Raw genomic sequence first — 7,440 nt, 5'->3', positions numbered from 1 at the left:
TCTCCTAGAAGAGAAGCCCCCAAATCACTTCGAGTGTTACAGCTGCAACCTCCGTCAAGGGCAGAGGCGTGTTGCTACATTCAGCTCAAGGGCTGGACCTGGCTTTCGAGGATGGTGAAAGTGAACATCATTAAAATCCAAGTCAACTCAATAGAGGAAATATGATTACATTTAATAATTTCCTCTTTCTAACAGATTCAAAAGTATAATTTGGTGACAACATTTGGAAGCACTCTGGGGGCTTTGTCCCAGGCCTTCAGGGGCCTTGTGTGGGCCTGAAGCCTCAGGCCATTCCACCCTGCCCCAGAGATATATGTATGCCATGATAGTGTAGGGCTGAGGTAAAAGCCAACAGTTTGGAGTCACAGGACTCTGTTTCCTTCAGGAATGTAACTGTCCTTTGGTTAGAAAAGGAAGTTTCTAGCTTATATGGCTAGGGAAAAGTTTGTGAAATGATGGCTGACATTCTTTCACTTACCTGCCCATGAATAACAAAACCAGAATTATGCAGAATTGCAAAAAAAACGTGCAAAACAGATAACTCTTGCAAATACCAATTAGGCAATCTAGCCTTTTGACATTTAATTTTTATTACCTGGCTGCTTCCTGTTTTTTTAAACAGCCCAGCACAGAAGTGCATTCTAAATAAATGTAACATGCTCAGGCCAAAAGATTCCTTCCTATTCCTCCATAAAAAAGGGTCCATCATGCATGAAATTGTAACTGTCTCCTTGCTGCCACAATTGTAGCTGTATGCAGCCAAACCTTTTGTTCAATTCCATGGCTGGCCAAGTTCTCTTCCAGTCAAATTTCATAAGAGATTGCAGTCATATACACTTGAAAGAGAAGATGTAATATTGGTTTGCTTTCTTAAAAAAAAACCTATATAGTTTGTATTAAAATCTAGTTTAGAAGTATAAGCAAGTAATTCAGCAATATCAATGAAACCCTCTAATCAGACAAAGTTAGGGACAGAACCTAGCAAATCACATTAAGTTTCTCCATTAAAAGATTCATATATGTTAAATGGAAAGATCAAAGATAACTTACTTCTTTAAACTACACAGGCTGGACTTGTTTCAGAGATAAGTAATAATTGTAATGCTTATAATTTGTGTTGAAATAACACAGATGGACTATATTTGAGGATTTGTTTCTGCCAAGTTGGAGGCAAGAAGAAAATTCTTTAGCTTCTCTCTGGAATTGATCTATTGATTTCCTGCCAACATACAGGGGAGTCATAGAGATACGATTCTAGAGATCTGAAGTAATACTGTATGTTGTCTCTTTGCACCAAAAACTTGGTTCTTTCAAGCAACTGTGGCTGTTGCCAAATCAGCAACTTTCAGAACTATGAAAACACTACCATAAATGATATAATTCTAGCTCTCTGCATCTAGACTTAAGCAAAGAGGGAAGGGAGGAGAGGGAAAAGAAAAAAAGGAAAGTTAAGGCCAATCTAAAAATAAGGAAAAAATGTCCTCAGTTCACATTCCAATGCAAACTTAGTTTATACTTCCCCGAGCAATATACAAACTGAAACAGAGTTACATTTCAGTATTTGCACTTCTCCACACATTATGATATGGTTTCCCAAAAAAAATGCATTCAAGCATTATACATGATTGCACACTTATTACATTTATTGCACACATATATTTATTATAATATTTTGTGCAAATACAAAAGTGTATATTGTATGCTATGAGAAAATGCTTGTGGAAATGCATCCATTTGGTGAAATGTGCAAAAAAATTCATTTTTATGCAGACTTAAAAAAATAATAACCTGATGCAGGAATGGGACAAAGTGAACATAAGAGTGGAAAAACAGGAAATTGAACAAATCTAAAATGGACAGATTCAACCATTCCTAGTCATCCAAAGATGTCACAAAGATGTTAGTCCAGAATAAACATTTAGTGCCTTGTCTGAGAACGCAGCATGTCTTAAATCAGGCTTGTTCAAAGTTATGACTCTAGCTCTTATTATTAGAATAAAATTAAGTAGATTGTTGTTGTTGCTGTTGTGGCTTTTGTCCCAAAGGTCCAACCTTTACTTTAGCATCTCAGTGTAGCATCTACTTTTAGGATGCCAATTCTTGCGTAAAACTGATGACCTGCAGAGCCAAAGAAAGAGCATTTCCCTGTCTTTAAAGTAGCAGAGTAATCAACATCCAAGAACGCTCTGATTTGGAAGATCACCACCACCCCTGCCCCAAATATCCAGGTAGTAAGAAAAAAAGCAAGCACTATGGGCTTGGTGGGTTTGCTTGTTCTCCACCCCATTCCCAGAAAAAGAAAAAAAGAAAGCTTGTCTTCAGTTCTAAGAAGCTAATTGCTCTCTCATGTCTTTATTTGCTCAATTTTCATGTTAACCCCTGCCTTCTCTGCTGCCACTTCCTTCCTCTGTGCCTGCTGGGATTACGACGCCACAGATGGTAGCTTGGCACTAGCAGCAGCTCCAGCCTGAGCACAACCCCTTCCTGCTGTTGCTGCTGCCTTTCCCAACCCCCCACCCTCCCAAAACCTCTTTTTCTTTGAAACCCTACCCCCCCCATGCTCTCCCAAGACATCTTCTCTTATCAATCACAATCTCCATAGGATAGCAAGTACAGGCAGCATGGGGCACCATGCCCAGGCAGCTTCTCGTAACAGAGAGCTGCATACATCTAATCTCTGAGGCCACCATTATATGCATTAGACATTATACTATATAATGCATAAAAGACATCATATTGTCTTTTGTTGTCCTGTTTTGGCAAGAAGGTTATTCTTATTAACAGGGTTGTGTTGGCTTGGAGGGGGACTAAATAACAGTGTTCGCTCTCCTGCTGGTCAACTGGATCAGCTGCTGATCGGCTGGCGGTGAGTGATGCCTTTGGTGTCCTGTTACTGGACAGCTGGAGGGGCTGCTATTAGCTCCCAGTGATCTGAACATGCTCCCTGAGTGTACAGGCTGGCTAGAATCCAGCTGTAGATCCTACAGCTGACTTCTGGGGTAGGGAGGAGGGAAGGCTGCAGATCACTTTTTCAGGCAATGAAAATAACATTTATAGACCAAAAGATGTAGCATATGCATGCTTAGGCACTACTGACCATGCTCACAAAGCACTTGGATAACTTCTCTGTAGCCAAAGCACTTGACTTTGTTACAAGGAACTACATTTCTCCATTTCCCAAGCATGGGGAATGCTGTTCTTGAAATAGCAGAGCAGAGGCTGCTATGGTTAAATTCTGAGCAGAAATAATTGGCGGGAAGGCGGGGGGAGCGGCAGGGAGAAGCCACTCAATTCATGATGACATCAAGTTCATTATAAGCAGGATAAATTTCGGTTCTGAGAATTAAGCTAGACATTCCTCAATACAGCATGTGTTATGCATCCCAGTTTTCCCTTTATTACAGCTGATGTAGACATCTTTCTAGAAAATGCAGTTCAGTGAGAAGGAATAGTTTTTTCTCCCTAGCGATCAGAGCCAACTCTCTTTCCTTATCTTTCACACACACACACACACACACACACACAGAATACTTAGTTAGCACCTATACTTTTGTTATAAACGCTCTTAGTATGCCATGGGGGAGGTCCATTACAATCATGCTGGGGAGGAAAGGGTAAAACTTCACCTCCTTATAAGAGTCCCCCTTTCTCCTTCATTCGGCATTTGTAATGAATCCAGAGAAAACAGGAGGTATCGTTGCCTGCTAAATATTAAGGGAACATTTGATTAGGCTCTGAGATAGATAATTAAGAACTTTGTGCTTGCATTTGTTATCACTTGTTATCACTTGCCCAGGAGATGAGAGCTGGTGAGAAAATATGTGTCCTCAGCTGCTGTGAAACATGTTGGATGTGACAGTCCCTACCGACTCATGTAAGCTGGCCATTGGCAAATCTTGGTGTTTCACTCAGAAGCTGAATTATGGGAAAAGCTAGGAAGCCAAAATCTGTAAACCCTCCCTCTTAATGTGTTCTCAAAAAAACATTAGCTGGGGATTTACTACAATAATCTGAACACTGTTTTACTGCCAATCACAACAGGGGACATATGTCATATATTTCTAGCATCTCCCTTTACTTTCCATTGAAGAGGCTCAGAATATACCAGCAGACTGGAGCCTACGTCATTATTTCTAAAGGCTCCAGCAATGAGGTGATGCCTGTATTATGAATGTAGTTATGTGTGCCTTTTTTAAGATAATGCAGGAGACTGTAAAGCCTATAATACCGCAATTGAACAAAAATACTCAAAATGCATATTCAATATTAACTAGTGTGTTTGCTGCTAAAGCTTTATATCCCCTCAAGTACTGCTATGTTGCCTTAGTGTGGAGGAGGGATGTTCCTAGAAGGGATGAGTGAAGAACGTTGGAAGTGCCAAGAGTCTATAACCCCAGCAGGGTCACCCAAGGGGTGAAAGTCATCTCAGTTGCCCAGCTAAAGCAAACAGGTTCCTATACTGGGCAGCACTAATATAGGAAGATGCTGGAAGCGGATGATCATTTTAGTGACCACAGCAAAGGCATCATTTCATACTGTGCAGGAGACAGCAATGGCAAACCACTCCTATATTTTACCAAGAAAACCATGTGGATAGACAACATAAAGTGATTAATGATATAGTGCTGTCAGGTCAGATGGCACTCAACATGCTACTGAGGAAGAGCTGAGGATCTTTCAGAGTACTAATGGTGGATTATGACCACTAATAGCTAGATTAAAGCCTTCAGATGTCTAGTTGCAGATGTTGTCATGTAAGAAACAAAAATCCAAAGCTGCAAAGACAGCATTACAGTGGAAACATGGAATATAAGAAGCATGAACATGGGGAAACTCAACAAAGTGAAAAATGAAATAAAAATGGGAAGAATATATTGAAATTCTGTATAGTAGAGATGTCAGCATCCAAGATACCTTAGAAGATACTCCCTATATACAAGTACCTATGTATAATACTAGAAGATGAATTTATATCAGCATTTCCGTTACTACCATAAAAATTGCAGGAATTGATGGAATATCTACAGAAATATGGCAAGCCACAGAGTAAGAATCAATAAAGGTTCTAACTAAACTATGACAGAAAATCTGCAGAATGACACAGTGGCCAACAGATTGGAAGAGGTCAGTCCACATACAAATACTAAAGAAAGGAGACTTAATGTATAAACTATCATACAATATACTTAATTTCACATGCTAGCAAAATAATACTTAGGATCATGCAAAGCAGATTAGAGTCCTACATCGAAAGGGAGATGCCAGATGTTCTAGCAGACTTTAGAAAAGGCCAAGGAATACAAGACATTATTGCTGATGCATGAATACCAAAAAGAAGTCAATATGTTTCACTGATTATAGACAGGCCTTCAGCTGGGTTGACCATGTCAAGCTATGGAATGTCCATGGGAAAATGGGTATCCCAGAACATTTCATTGTCCTTATGCAAAGCCTATACACAGGATAGAAAGGCACAGTCCAGACAGAACATGGCAAAACAGATTGACTCCAGGTCGGCAAAGGAGTGAGACAAGGCTGCTTACTCTCCCCTTATTTATTCAACCTGTCTGCTGAATATATACTGAGCGAGGCTCGATTGGAAGAAGATGAGCATGTTTCAACATTGGAGAAGCATCAATGACCTGTGCTATGCTGATAACCCTAATCTGACAACTGAAAATGCAAACCATCTGGAAGCTCTAATAATGAAAGTCAAGGAGTACAGTGAAAAAATGGGACTAAGATTAAATATAAAGAAAATCAAACCAATGACAACAGGTACAGCAACCAGCCTTGGAACTGACAATGAAAATGCTGAAGTGGTAGATACCTTCTGCCTTTTAGGATTCACTATCACTAGTAAAGGAACCAGCAGTCATGCAATATGCTGCAGACTAGCATTTGGCAGGGTAACAATGAAGTCCCTGGAAAAGATATTCAGATTTCATTATGTCTCTAGACCCACTAAGATCAGAACTGTGCACGCAGTCATTTTCCCTGTGACATGCTATGAAGAGAAAGTTGGACTTTGAAGAAGCAGGATAGAAAGAATATTGACACTTCTGAACATTAGCGTTGGGAAAAATTCCTGAGAATACATGGATAGCCAAGAAAACAAACAAATGGTTCAGAGAACAAATCAATCCAAAGTTCTCACTCAAGGCAAAAATGAGCTGGCCCAAATTATCATATTTTGGACACATTATGCGAAGACCTAACTCTTTGGAGAAGGCTCTAATACTGGCAAAGATGGAAGGAAAGAGAAGAGGATAACTAACTAGCAGCAAGGTAGATGGACTTGGCTACAGTGATGATGAGTGCACTGTTGGAAGATCTGAAGGGCCAGGTTGGGAATAGATCTTCCTGATTAAAGTCTGCCTATGTACTCACTAAGAGTTGACACCAACTTGATAGCATATAACCGATCAACCAATCCAAGCTTTACAAACCATCCCAGTCAAAAACACTGGGTGGTTCACAACCACATTAAATCTGAAATGTCACATAAAGGTAAAACATAATCAGTTAAATAATCATTAAAAATATATACTTCATAATCATCATAAAACCCTAAAATCAGAAATCAAACTAGCATAAGCCCTGATAGTACTGTGCTCCAAAGGTTTACTAGAGAAGGGCTGTCTTAGTACTCCCCTAAAGGTGACCAAAGTCTACCCATCCAGAGGGCATTCAGATTGGAAAGGCTATCACATAGTAATGGTCAGTGGTTGAAAACAGAAGATTGGACAAGGTCTACTAACCGATCTCCAATTGCCCTGCACTGGACTAACAAGATTTTGTTCCCAATTATGTAATCATGACAAAAATTAAAACATTTTTTGTCTTAATTCAGCTTCTGAAACTCAGAAAACTTAAAAGGAAAATAAAGAATGGATGATATTATTTTTTATTATTGCTGAAAGGATTGCAAGCTCATTATGCAAGCTGAGCTAAGCAAGTTGGACACTGATCTAATGTTTGGCCCATTGTTAGATAAGTGATGTGATGCTCATTAGGGCACTGATTGCAAATAAACTCATCTGAAAATGAAAGCTTTACTCCATCTAAAGGAAACAGCATCTCGCGCTCTTCTGGAAACACACATGCAAAACTTCATGTTGTATTGTAATAGCTTCTACAGCTGTTCTCGTGTTTTTGCTCATGCAAGAAAAATCATATGGACTTTTCAGTTTGGAAATTAAGACTCCCAGTCCCCTGCTCAGCCCAGCTATCTTGCAAATAGGCCTCGCTAGCAGATGGTCAGGCACAGTGTCTGCTTCAATGTAGCTAACCAAGAGTCCAGTGTCTCCCAAGAGAATCTCCTCCACTGCCCAAGAAACTTGGATCAAGTAAACTTTTCTTTGTAAATACTCTAGTGCAAGATGTAAAATGAACACTTCTTTGTGAGCAACTACTTTCTGGGTGCAGAAAGGCATATTT

At 39.7% G+C, this 7,440-nt stretch overlaps 1 protein-coding gene across 3 annotated transcripts in view; it reads right to left on the bottom strand.

Moving 5' to 3' along the window:
- Positions 1-7,440, bottom strand: part of FGF18 (fibroblast growth factor 18) — a 117,790-nt gene that overhangs the window by 2,132 nt on the left and 108,218 nt on the right. The gene's annotated exons all lie outside the window — the stretch shown is intronic.

The sequence above is a fragment of the Python bivittatus genome, unplaced genomic scaffold (assembly GCF_059951505.1).
Source record: "Python bivittatus isolate LINGU-HERP-01145 unplaced genomic scaffold, Pbiv_v1 ctg000020_np1212, whole genome shotgun sequence".
Taxonomy (NCBI): domain Eukaryota; kingdom Metazoa; phylum Chordata; class Lepidosauria; order Squamata; family Pythonidae; genus Python; species Python bivittatus.
Note: the sequence above shows the minus strand (reverse complement) of the source record. Positions and strands in the feature narration are given on the sequence as shown.